Below are 13,449 nucleotides of genomic sequence, written 5' to 3' on the forward strand. Positions count from 1 at the left end.
TCTTGCGATCCCTCATAACTTTGATCCCAAGAATGTGTGCACATTCTCCTAAGTCTTTCATATCAAATTGTTTGCACAACCATACCCTTACGTCCGATAATAACTTGACATTGTAGCCAATTAATAAAATATCATCTACGTATAGTACAAGAAATACTACCACGTTTCCGTTACACTTCTTTATACACAAGACTCATCCGGACACTGAATAAATCCATATGACTGGATTACTTCGTTAACCCGGATGTTCCAAGATCTTGAAGCTTACTTTAGTCCATAAATGGATCGATTGAGCTTGCACATTAGATGCTCTTTGCCCTTTTCAATGAACCCTTCTGGTTGCTTCATATGGATGTTTTCTTCAAGACTTCCATTAAGAAAAGCTGTCTTGACATCCATTTGCCAAATCTCATAATCCATATGAGCGACAATGGATAAGAGTATCCGGATAGACTTAAGCATGGCTACCAGCGAAAATGTCTCCTCATAATCGATTCCCTCTTTCTGAGTGTATCCTTTCGCAACAAGCCTTGCTTTGAAGGTTTCTACCTTCCCATCTGTCCCTCTTTTCCTTTTGTAGATCCACTTGCATCCAACGACTTTTACACCATCAGGTGGTTCTACAAGCTTCCAGACCTTATTAGAATACATAGATTCTATTTCTGAATTCATTGTCTTTTGCCAAGATACTGCATCTATATCTTGGAGTGCTTCATCATATGTCTGGGGATCAGGTTCATGTTTGCCCGGGATCAAGTCTGAAGACTCTCCCAAAAACATGAATCTCTCAGGTTGCCTTACAACCCTCCCACTATGACGAGGCACTGTCGGTGGTTGTGTATCATGTGTGACACGTGTTGCAGTCTCTTGTGGTACTTCATCTTGTACTGTTGGTACTAAAGTAGACGTGTCTTCTCTAAGTTCTTCTAGAACAATTTTGCTACTGGGCTTGTGGTCCATTATATAGTCTTTTTCTAAAAATTGGGCATTGGTGCTAACAATGACCTTCTGATCTTTAGGACTATAAAATAAACCACCTTTCGTTCCTCTGGGATAACCCATAAACACGCGTACTTCTGTACGAGATTCTAACTTATCAGCATCCGGATTTAGCACATGTGCTCGACTATCCCAAATCTGAATATGTCTTAGACTAGGCTTTCGTCCATTCCATAATTTTGTGGGAGAAGAGGATACTGATTTAGAAGGTACTAAATTCAGAATGTGTGCTGCCGTTTCTAGACCATATCCCAAAAATGAATTTGATAATTCTGAATAACTCATCATCGATCTAATCATCTCCATAATAGTCCTATTTCTTCGTTCTGCCACATCATTCTGTTGGGGTGTACCAGGTGCGGAAAACTAGGATTGAATCCTGGCCTCTGATAAGTAATTCCTAAACTCTCCTAAGAGGTATTCACCACCATGATCAGACTGTAGTGTCTTGATACTTTTACCAAGACGTTTCTCCACATCAACCTTGTACTCTTTGAATTTATCAAAGCACTCAGACTTGCGGCGCATCAGGTAAATGTATCCGTATCTTGAATAATCATCTATAAAAGAGATGAAGTATTCATAACCACCTCTTGCCTGGATAGACATAGGACCACACAAATCAGAATGAACCAGTTCTAACGCATCTTTGGCTCTATACCCCTTAGCCTTAAAAGGTCTCTTGGTAATTTTTCCTTCCAAGTAGGATTCACATGTTGGGAAGTTTTCCAACTCTAATGAACCCAAGAGTTCATCGGCTACAAGCCTTTGAATCCTACTTAAGTTAATATGACCAAGCCTTATATGCCAAAGATACGTTTGGTTCATTTCCGAAGGTTCTTTTCTCTTATTTGAGTTAGAAGACGTGTTATTAATTTCCATATTTTACTTTGTGGGAGAAATTAGATTTAAAGTATATAAATTGCCAACCATTGCACCAGAACAGATAACCACCTTGTTTCTCTTTATAACGACATTGTTACAAGGAAACATAATATCCATCCAAATATAGTTTAGAAACTGAAATTAAATTCTTTCTAAAACTGGGTACATAAAGACAATTTCTTAAAATCAAATTTCTATTCCTATCAAAAGATAAGTAGACGTCTCTCACTGCAACAGCCGCCACCTTAGTAGCATTGCCCATGTAGACGGTTATCTCTCCATCAAATAGTCGTCGGGTTTCCTGAAACCCCTGCAAAGAATTGCAGACATGATCAGTGGCTCCCGTATCTACACACTAGGTGCTAGTAGATAACACCGCTAAACATGTTTCAACTACTAGAGCATGAGATATACCTTTATTATTCTGATTCCTATGAGAACAGTCTGCCTTCCAATGTCCTAACTGCTTACAGATGAAGCACTTGCCCTTCGGCTTCTTCATTCCAGCTTTTTGTCCCTGAGGTTTATTCACTCTCTTTGCTGAAAAGACCTGTTTCTTCTTCTTCTTGCCTTTCGGCTTAGAAGTAGAACCATTTTCAGCATAGTGAATCTGAGAACTTTGATGAAATATACCTTCTGTTGCCTGTAGTTTTGTCAGAAGTTCCGTCAACGTATACTCTCTTTTATTCATATTATAGTTCAGGAGGAACTGCTGAAAACTTCTGGGTAGCGTTTGGAGAATTATATCGACCTGGGTTTCCCCATCGATTTCTCCTCCGAGAACTTGTATTTCGTTCAGATAGGCCATCATTTTGAGGATATGATCCCTTACGGGTATTCCCTCAGACATGGTGGCTGTCATTAACTTTCTCATTGCCTCTTGCCTAGCAGTCCGACTCTGGTGCCCAAAGAGTTCTTTGAGATTGTTCATTATATCATAAGCTGTTGGTAAATCTTGATGCTGATGTTGCAATACATTTGACATTGATGCTAAAATGTAACACCGCGCCATCTCATATGCTTTTACCCATTTCTTATGATACTCAATCTCCTCTGGGGTAGAGTCACCGTCAGGTGCATCAGGGCAAGCCTCAGTCAGTACAAACTTATAGCTTTCAGCAGTAAGAACAATGTCCAGGTTCCTTTTCCAATCAATATAGTTGGGACCAGTAAGTTTGTTCTCTTTCAGTATAATGGCTAGTGGGTTGAAAGTCATCCTAAGAATTACAAAAATAAACTTTGGTCAAGACTCTAAATTTAGAATAATATTGATTCCTCAAACAATACTATTTTAAATTAACCAACACCTCAAATCACCGTGAATTTTGCATGCCACGATAGTGTGGACGTATACAAAATCAAATATTTGTAAGAGGAGGTTTTACCCATTAATTTTATTCTTGTCAACCTAACTTTATGACAAATAAAATTAATAGTTGGTTTTCCTTCGGTCACACAAATAATAGCAGTGACTCCGATGGGGAGGATACTATTAGACGTGCCTAAGTGTATACCATTACTTAACACTTAGTCCATTAATAAGATTGTGCCCCTTCCGATGGGGAAGATCACATGCTCTTAATTAATTTCCTATAGTTATCCAAAATGGAAGTTTAATCTAGTGATCCACAAACAAACTCATCCGATATGGAGGAAGGCACTCAAAGCCAACGCGTAAATTTATTTGTATCACTGACAAACCAGTAATGGAGACTATGAAATTTATTAAAATTCCTCTCCCACTTAGTTATTTAAAAAATGAGGATTTTAACCTATTCTAGCATACATCACATGCACATAAACATCACAGTAAATAAAAGCAATAAATTTGGAAATTAATTTTCCAACTATTATGGCCTTTTCCATCACTGTCTTCAGTATGCTCCAACCCTAGCTGCTGCCATCTTTAGCCACCGCCATCGGGTCGAGTTGTCGCATCTATCTTGCCTCTTATTCCGTTGCACCTCTGGTCCTCCAATAGCACCACGCCTCGCAAAGATATGATCCACGACAAATATAGAATTTTACATATATCGATCCTATATTCCATAAAGGAATGTACATGTATTCTAGATCGAAAAAAATAAAATTCCAAAAATAATACAGCTCCTGCTGTATTTGATATATACAATCATGCACATAAAATAATGCCCTTGACATGTCCAAGGGTCCAATCACACACAATATCTAAATGTCATAATAGTTGGAGCCTGCAACCACAAAGTTAGCACATCCTACTATTATCCTGCCTAAATTATGTATGACATGTGCATAATTAATTTGAAAACCAAAACACACAGAGTCAAACCCTAGCTCTGATACCAATTGTTGGTTAGTCCTAGGAAAATCGTACCGGTTCCACTGTACAAAAATTTTGTACAAGTGTCGAACCTTTCTTTAAATAACCTATTGTATTCTTTAGAAGTTAAATTAGAAATCGTAGATGGAACTTAACATCATTGATTCCAAATTTAACTTATCTGTTCTTAATGGTTTAGATTTGAATCACAAGTTGAACTTAACACTATTGATTCAAATTCACCTATGTTATTAATTCCATTAAATATTAATTTCAAAAATTATTTTTAAAGACTGCATGGCGAGGCACATGACCTTCTTGGATATGGGAGCAACCACCACCGCCTAGACAAAGCCTTTTAAGGAAAGCTAATATTTAATTTCCTTAAAAAACTCTAGGTAACCAAAAAGAACAATCGAATCACAAATTCAAAAAAGAAGAAAACACAAATTCGAAAAACTAATTCAAAAAACTAGATCTAATGCCTCTTGTGTTTGGAATTCTTACAAAAAGAAATAACTAGCATGATGCAGAAAATAATTGCTAATTATACCTTCTTTTTGTATGCTAATGACCTCGAGATCTTCTGCCATATTCCTCGCCTTGCCTTGGACGTCGTGTGGGCGACGATCCTCCAAGATGAACACCACCCAAAAGCTTCCTTCCTCTTCCTCTAAATGTTGGTGCAATATCCCAAGGTCAAGGTTGACCTGGTTGACTGAGCTTGAATTGGGTCAAGCTTGAGTCTTGATGTTTGGATTTCGATGTTTGACAATACATGGAGATTGCAGGTGCAATTGTTCATGTGGGGAGATTATGAAGAAGAGTCAAGTAGGTCAAGGTTGACTGGATACTTGACTGGAAAATCCTGGTGAGAGAAGCCAGGTGAAAGTCCTAATTGGGAGGTTAGATAAACTAGAAAGTCCTGGTGAGTGAAGCCAGGCAGGTGTGGAAAATCCTGGTGAGTGAAGCTAGGTGGAAAGTCTTAGTGAGTGAAGCTAGGCAAAAGAAAATCCTAGTGAGTGAAGCTAGGCAGAAGAAAATCCTGGTGAGTGAAGTCAGGTAAAAGTCCTAGTGAGTGAAGCTAGGCAGTAAGGAAAATCCTGGTGAGTGAAGCCAAGTGAAAGTCCTGGTGAGTGAAGCTAGGCAGTAAGGAAAGTCCTGGTGAGTGAAGCCAGGCAAGGAAAATCCAGATAGATCAAGATTGATCGGACATCTGGTGTTGGGAAGTCCAAGTAGGTTAAAGGGATTGACCGGATACTTGGCACGAGAAAATTCAGATGGGTCAAGGTTGACCAGACATTTGGTGGAAGTCCAAGTGGGTCAAAGGGATTGACCAGATGTTGGTGTAGGGGACTTTGGACTTGTTTTTGGGCAAAAACAGGAGCTGAATCGATTGGCTCATGCCCAATCGATCGGCTGATCGATTGGGTGAGTCCCTGCAACAAGGCTCTTCCCAATCGATCAGTGGATTGATTGGGGAGAAGTGTCGCGTGAACAGAAAGCCTCCCAATCGATCGACGATCGGCCGATCGATTGGGAGCCTCCAATTGATCGGTCGATCGATTGGGAGCTGCGATTTTGCGCGATAAGTCCTAGATTGATCAGTCGATCGATCCAGGCAATTCCCAGGAGTATAGAGGCGCTCTGGATCGATCGGCCGATCGATCCAAAGCTTCCCCAATCGATTGGAAGCAATCCGATCAATTGGAATTTGACCGTTGGCGTAGGATATAGCTGTTGGCGAGCGTTTCCCACAGCAGTTCTTCCTCGATTCTTCTCCAGCGACACAACAGCTCTCCACAGTTTATTCTCCACTCTACCACCAGTTCTTGAAGGTTCTTGGAGGCTTGTGCTGGTGCACATCCAAGTCAAGAAGCGAGGAAGAAGTTAGGTTAGGGTTTTCTTGTGCAAACTTGTAAAATCTTATAGTATTTTGTTTCCCTTTCCTTTCTTCTTGTACTGAGAGCTTGTAAGGCTTCTCCGCATTCAGTAGTTATCATAAAGGAGTGTTTTCATAGTGGAGGGTGTGTGGATATGTAACGACCACCCTTCTTACTACTACTATTACCTAAGATGGACCGTTACTTAACTACTAACTCTACTTAACCGGTATAATTAAAATGTTAGCTAGAGCCCTAGAGCCAATCATTTGATGATTGTATTTTGGACTTATTGTATCATATTCTATATAAATAAAGGCATTTGGTTTTTGGTTATTATACTTACTTGTATTGGTGCCAAATAAACTAAGTATAATAACGTCCTTGAGTAGACGGTTCTCACCTATATCAATCGGTTAGTTGAACCGATAGTGAGATGATATAGGGAACACTACTCTTAATCATTCCTAGTCGAGTATTAACATTCAGGGACAATGTTAATGCAATAAGACTAGCATGTAGGTCAACTCGATGACTTGATCTCACAAGTCATGGATATAGAGATATCAAGTTGACACATGGGTATACATTGGAGAATGTATACTGAATGACCCGCCATGAGAAAGTATCATGGATCGTTATATGAGTGTCATATACTTTCTCATGTGGCTATTAGTATGACTATTAGTCCTTAGACCTGAAGTCACCATGGATCCTTACATAAGGAGTTATGTACTTTAGTTTCGTCAAACGTCACCCGTAATTGGGTGGACTATAAAGGCGATTAATGGGTATGTAACGAATTATGCAGAGGGATGTGAGTGATGTAGATGGGATCTATCCCTCCTATATGACGGGAGAGACATCGATATTCTTGATGGAGTGAGACCACGAAGTGCATGGCCATGCCCAAATGAGTCAATATGAGATATTGAGCTCATTTGATTTAGTGAGTCTACTTGGAGTTCAAGATTTAGATTGATTAGAGGATGACACGGTCTATGCCTCACATTGATCAATCTATATGTCTAGGATAGAAGGACACTTGTCATATATTGTGAGGGGTCACAATTAGTAGTCACAAGGTGATGTTGGATCTCAACATTCTTGTAACTTGGGTAGTAATGATGTGTTGCTAGATACCGCTCATTACTTATGCTTCTAAATGGGTTTAGGAGCATTGCCAACGTTACAAGAACCTATAGGGTCACACACAAAGGGCAATTAGATGGAGATTAGGTTCATTTGATGAACCTAAAGGATTAGGTTCATTTGATGAACCAAATTGGATTAAGAGTAATCCAAGGTAGGCTAGTTGAGTTGGACTCAATTTGATTCATGTGTTAAGTGAGTCTAATTTGGACTTAGACTCATTTAATTAATTTAATTCAATGAATAGAGATTCATTAAATTAAAATTGACTTGAACCAATGGTTAGATTAGATCAACCAAGGGAGAGAAGTGGTCAAGTTTGACTTGACATAAGTAGGAAGATGAAGAGTCAAGTTTTGACTTGACTTTGACTTGACCAATGCCACATCATCAAGGCTTCTTCATTTGGTCAAGTTTGACTTGACCAAATGCCACCTCATGGGAGTTACCAAGAGTGGTGACTCTTGATATTCCATGGGAGTTACAAGCCAAAAATGTGGCCGGCCACTTTTATTCATGAAAATGAGTTTCATTTTATGTGTAACTCCATTTCTTCTTCTTCCTCCTCCACTACTGATCTCTAAGTTGGCTAGCACATCCTTAGAGATTTTTCTCCATCTCTTGCTTGTGTGGATACACATAGAGAAGTGTCTACTTTGACACTTTCGAGATCCGGCGAACCGAGGACGAGCGGGATACGCGAAGGGCTTCGCTTCAAAGGTATAATCCTTTTTCATGTAGATCTAGGAGTAGATCTCGGTAGAAGCTCGTATTCGTAGTTTTCGAAATTTTTCTTTGCACGGATCCGTTGGCTTTGGGGCTTTCGGGGTTTCCGCGACGCGAAAACGCGGTTTTCGCGGCCCGAAAAACCCAACAGTCCACGTGCGAAGCTTGTACGAGTTTAGTTTTTGTTTTTATGACAAAAATTCAGTTCTGTGATATTCTGTAATTTTATGGTTTTTAGAGTTTTTATGGGTATTTTTCTCGTAGAAGCGAAGCACAAGTGTTTCGGCACTTGTAGGCTTCGACTACCGAGAAGAATTTTCCAAAACGGCAAAGTTTCACCCCAAAATTTTTTGGGACAGCGGGCTTAGGCGCTGTTTGATCACAAAGGAACCCTCGCGATGGTTAGATCGCGGGTAGGGGCGCTGCCCCTGGCCCCGCAAGGGGATTCGTTCCACGATTGCGCCCGAAAACTCTAAACGGGACCGCCGGGAAAAATTTACTCATAAAATTGTAAAAATTATAAAAAAAATTATAGAAAATTATGAAAATATATAATTTTGAATTATATATTAATTTTGTGATAGTCATGGCCCAAAAAGACCCAATGTGATTAGATTTGTGTTGTAATTCATAATACGGCCTGCGTGCCGTCATGTGATGTGTGCGCTGTATTTTGATTCGCGACCTGCGCGTCGTGCCTTCTATTTTATTCTTGTTGTAAATTAGATTTAAACTCGAATGTAACTCGAGTTTCTAAAATTGTAATGTACAAAATTGGAGCGGTGGAAGATCCACTCGAGACGGAGTTACGAGGAAGGCGCGAGCAACACAAGGTGGTCAAAAGGAAGGAGCTTGAGAAGCTATTGACTTTAGGTTGACCATCCGATCTTCTCATTGGCTTGAGAAGATCGTAGTAGGGCCATGACATAATCATAAAATTTAATTAATTGCTTGTGTATATATGATGCATGTTTAAGTAATTAATTAGTGACTAGCGATTAGATTAGATCTAAATCGTGCACATGATGCACTCTTCGGTTAGATTAGATCTATCGAGTATATGATACGCATCATCGTTTAGATTAGATCTAAAACGCGTCAACTCGTAATGCCTACCATACCGTGATACCTACCACTACCTCGATCGCATGTTATTGTTGAATCTGCCAAAGCAGAGCAACACATACTATCTTGGTAGGGTACGGAGGGACAATCTTGGTCCCGCCTATCAACACATGGGTGAGTACAACTCAATTAGATTGAGTATTCCTAGTTTACTCGGTTGAAACGGTTGGAAAGGTAGGTCAAAATCACGTTTATATTAACTCTTGGGCGTATTAGACAAAGCTAACTCGAGTTTTAATATAAATGCGGATTTTATCCTATAAACAAGAGTTGCATAGAGATGTAATTGGTAATCGTTACCTACCGATCATACTAAGTCTTGGGCGTATTAGCCAAAGCTAACTCAAGGGTTAGTATGATGTGGATCTTGTCCCACATGAATTATAGAATTCAGTGGGAGCATCATTTAGTTAAAGGTCTAATTAAATGATTAAGAATATGATACTTATTTCTGCATTTATTTCTGTTGTAGAATTGCCATGTCGTCAAACACGAACATCTTCTCTCTGCGTTCTGTCCTTAAGAAGGACAAGCTCAACGGAGCAAATTTCCTGGACTGGTACAGGAACCTGAGAATAGTTCTCACCCAAGAATGTAAACTGCACGTTCTGGAGCAGCCCATTCCGGAGGCTCCTCCTGCCACTGCCACTGCCACGCGAGCAGACCGAGATGCTTACAAGAAGCATCAAGATGACGCATTAGATGTGTCATGTCTGTTAGGATCGATGGACGCGGCTAGAGAGGGGGGTGTGAATAGCTGACCCCAAATCTTCGCGTTTCTTCCTACGATTAGGGTTAGCGCAGCGGAAATAAACAAAAGAAACGACAACGGAGAATAGCAAACCTCAAACTCGTCGATGTAACGAGGTTCGGAGATGATACTCCTACTCCTCGACGTGTCCGTAAGGTGGACGAAGCCTATCAATCCGTCGGTGGATGAGACCCCGGAAAACCGGCTAATAACAACACCTTCTGGGTGGAGAAATCTCGCCACAATAACTTGCAGCAACAAGATAGAAATACAGCAAGAAATACAAACAATATGAATGTAAAACACCTTGCTTGCCTTCGACTAGTTTCCGTTGACGAAGCAGCAACTTCACGGAAGAACAGCAGCAGATGACCAGCCGGGGAAGCTCACACGAAGCTTCACGAAGCAGAGAGCTCAGCAAAGCTCAAGTGCAGCAAGAAGCAGAAGCAACAAGGAAGAAGTAACTCTTAGAACAGTAGCTCCTCAACCCCTTTTGTAACCTGCGAAGAAGACACAGAAGAAACTAGCCGTTGCGTAGCAACGGCTAGGACGTGGACCGATCAGGCTTCATCCTGATCGGTCCACAAGGGTCCTGATCGGTCACAAGACCGATCAGGCCCTTCCCTGATCGGTCATGTGGACCGATCAGGTCCTTCCCTGATCGGTCCCATGACCGATCATGACCTTTCCCTCCCGAAGGTGATCTCCTTCTGATCGTCTCCTGATCGGTCTGCAGACCGATCAGGAACTTCACTGTATGCTACTGATCAATCACTGATCGGTCTGCTGACCGATCAGATAAGTTTGGTTACCGATCGGTCACCGGACCGTCCAGGATACAATGGTTATCGGATCGGTCACCAGACCGATCCAGGTTTAGAGCTCCCAGCCCTAAACCCTACTTGGTCCTGAGAACGAGCTACCGAGCCCTCTCCGACTTCGTCCGGTCCAGAGAACGAGCTACCGAGCCCTCTCCGACCACAGTCCGGAGAACGAGCTACCGAGCCCTCTCCGACTTTCCGTGCCAAGTCTCCAACTTGGTCTTCTCCGTGCCAAGTCTCCATACTTGGACTTTTCCCGTGCCAAGCTTCCTGCTTGGACTTTTCACCAGATGTCTGGTCAACCTTGACCCATCTGGATTTCCCTTGCCTGGCTTCACTCACCAGGACTTCCAAACTGCCTAGCTTCACTCACTAGGACTTTCCGAACTGCCTGGCTTCACTCACCAGGACTTTTCCAACTGCCTGGCTTCACTCACCAGGACTTTCCCACTGCCTGGCTTCACTCACCAGGACTTTCCCTCTGCCTGGCTTCACTCACCAGGACTTCCACTTTCACCTAGCTTCACTCACTAGGATTTTCTGACTGCCTGGCTTCACTCACCAGGACTTTCTGAACTGCCTAACATCCCAGTTAGGACTTCCCAGTCAAGTATCCGGTCAACCTTGACCTACTTGACTCTTCTTCATTCAACCTGATAAGACCCTGATCAGTATCTCTCCGCATGGACAACTGCACCTGCATTGTCCATGTCTACATGTCTTTCTGTATTGTCAAACATCGAAACCATGACCAAGGTTTACGCTTGGTCAAGGTCAACCTTGACCTACTGGAAATTGCACCAACACTGTCTTATGCTCGCGGCCATGAACTCTGAGCTTCAGAAGCAACATTAGTTGATGGGCGCTTACGATATGGTTGAACATCTTTGTCACCTATATCAAGGACAAGCAAGGCACTGGAAGAGGAACTCCAAAGAATACCTGGAAGATCTTAAGAAGAAGAGAAATAAGATTTCTACTTCAGGTATACATGTTATAGAAGTCAACCTCTCTATTTCTTCATCGTGGGTATTAGATACCGGATGTGCTTCGCACATTTGTACTAATGTACAAGCGCTGAGAAATAGCAGGGCATTGACGAAGGGTGAGGTAGACCTACGAGTAGGCAATGGAGCACGGGTTGCTGCTATTGCTGTTGGAACTTACCATCTATCTCTGCCCTCTGGGCTTGTACTAGAATTAGATGATTGTTGTTATGTGCCTGCCTTGACTAAGAACATAATTTCAGTTTCTTGTTTGGACAAGAAAGGATTTTCGTTTATAATAAAGAACAAATGTTGTTCCGTCTATTTAAACGATATGTTCTATTGTAGTGCACCTCTGATGAACGGACTCTATATTCTAAACCTTGAGAGTCCTATCTATAACATAAATACCAAGAGGTTCAAGTCAAATGACCTAAACCAAACCTATCTCTGGCACTGTCACTTAGGTCATATAAATGACAAGCGCTTATCCCAGCTCTATAATGATAGTTTGCTGGACTTATTTGATTTTGAATCATATGAGATATGCGAGTCATGCCTACGAGGCAAGATGACCAAGACTCCCTTTAGTGGACACAGCGAGAGAGCGACTGATTTGTTAGGACTTATACATAGTGATATATGTGGCCCTTTCAATGTTGCTGCTAGAGGCGGTTATAGATACTTCATCACATTTACTGATGACTTCAGTAGATATGGTTATGTGTACTTGATGACACATAAGTCTGAATCCTTTGAAAAGTTCAAAGAATTCAAGAATGAAGTACAGAACCAGCTTGGCAAGAGTATTAAGATATTTCGATCAGATCGAGGTGGAGAATACCTTAGCCATGAGTTCCGTGACTACCTAGCTGAGTGTGGGATTCTATCCCAACTCACTCCTCCTGGAACACCACAGTGGAATGGTGTATCCGAAAGGAGGAATCGTACCTTATTAGATATGGTACGATCTATGATGAGTCACACAGATCTTTCGACATATCTATGGGGATATGCTCTAGACACGGCAGCTTTCATTCTCAACCGAGTTCCATCCAAGGCCGTGATAAAGACACCATATAGGATATGGACTGGGAGAGATGCCCAGGTGTCTTTCATGAGGATTTGGGGTTGTGAGGCTTACGTTCGACGTCAAGTCTCAGACAAGTTAGGACCCAAATCTGACAAGTGCTACTTTATTGGATATCCCAAGGAAACTAAGGGATATTACTTCTACATTCCCAGTCAGCAAAAGGTAGTTGTGGCAAAGACTGGGGTCTTTCTAAAAAGGGACTTTGTTTCTAGAAAGACTAGTGGGAGCACGTTCGATCTTGAAGAAGTTCAAGTTGCGAACAATAGCACTGATGCCTCGATGGAAGTCGAACTGGAACCACAAAGTATTGTGGATGATGTTGTTCCACAAGGAGTTGAGGAACAACAACCAGTTCAAGTAGACATACCTCTTCGCAGGTCTGATAGGGTACGTCGTCAGCCTGAGAGATACTCATTTCTCTTGTCTGACCATGATAACGTTGCGCTCATAGAGGATGAGCCTACCACCTATCAGGAAGCTGTGATGAGACCAGATTCCGAGAAATGGCTAGAGGCCATGAGATCCGAAATGGAATCCATGTACACCAACCAAGTATGGACTTTGGTTGATCCACCTGAAGGGGTAAAACCCATTGGGTGTAAGTGAGTCTTTAAGAGAAAGACTGACATGGATGAGATTATCTATAAGGGTCGCTTGGTAGCTAAAGGTTTCAAGCAGATTCATGGTATTGACTATGATGAAACTTTTTCTCCAGTAGCGATGTTTAAG

This window comes from Zingiber officinale, chromosome 1B, assembly GCF_018446385.1.
Source record: "Zingiber officinale cultivar Zhangliang chromosome 1B, Zo_v1.1, whole genome shotgun sequence".
Lineage (NCBI taxonomy): Eukaryota > Viridiplantae > Streptophyta > Magnoliopsida > Zingiberales > Zingiberaceae > Zingiber > Zingiber officinale.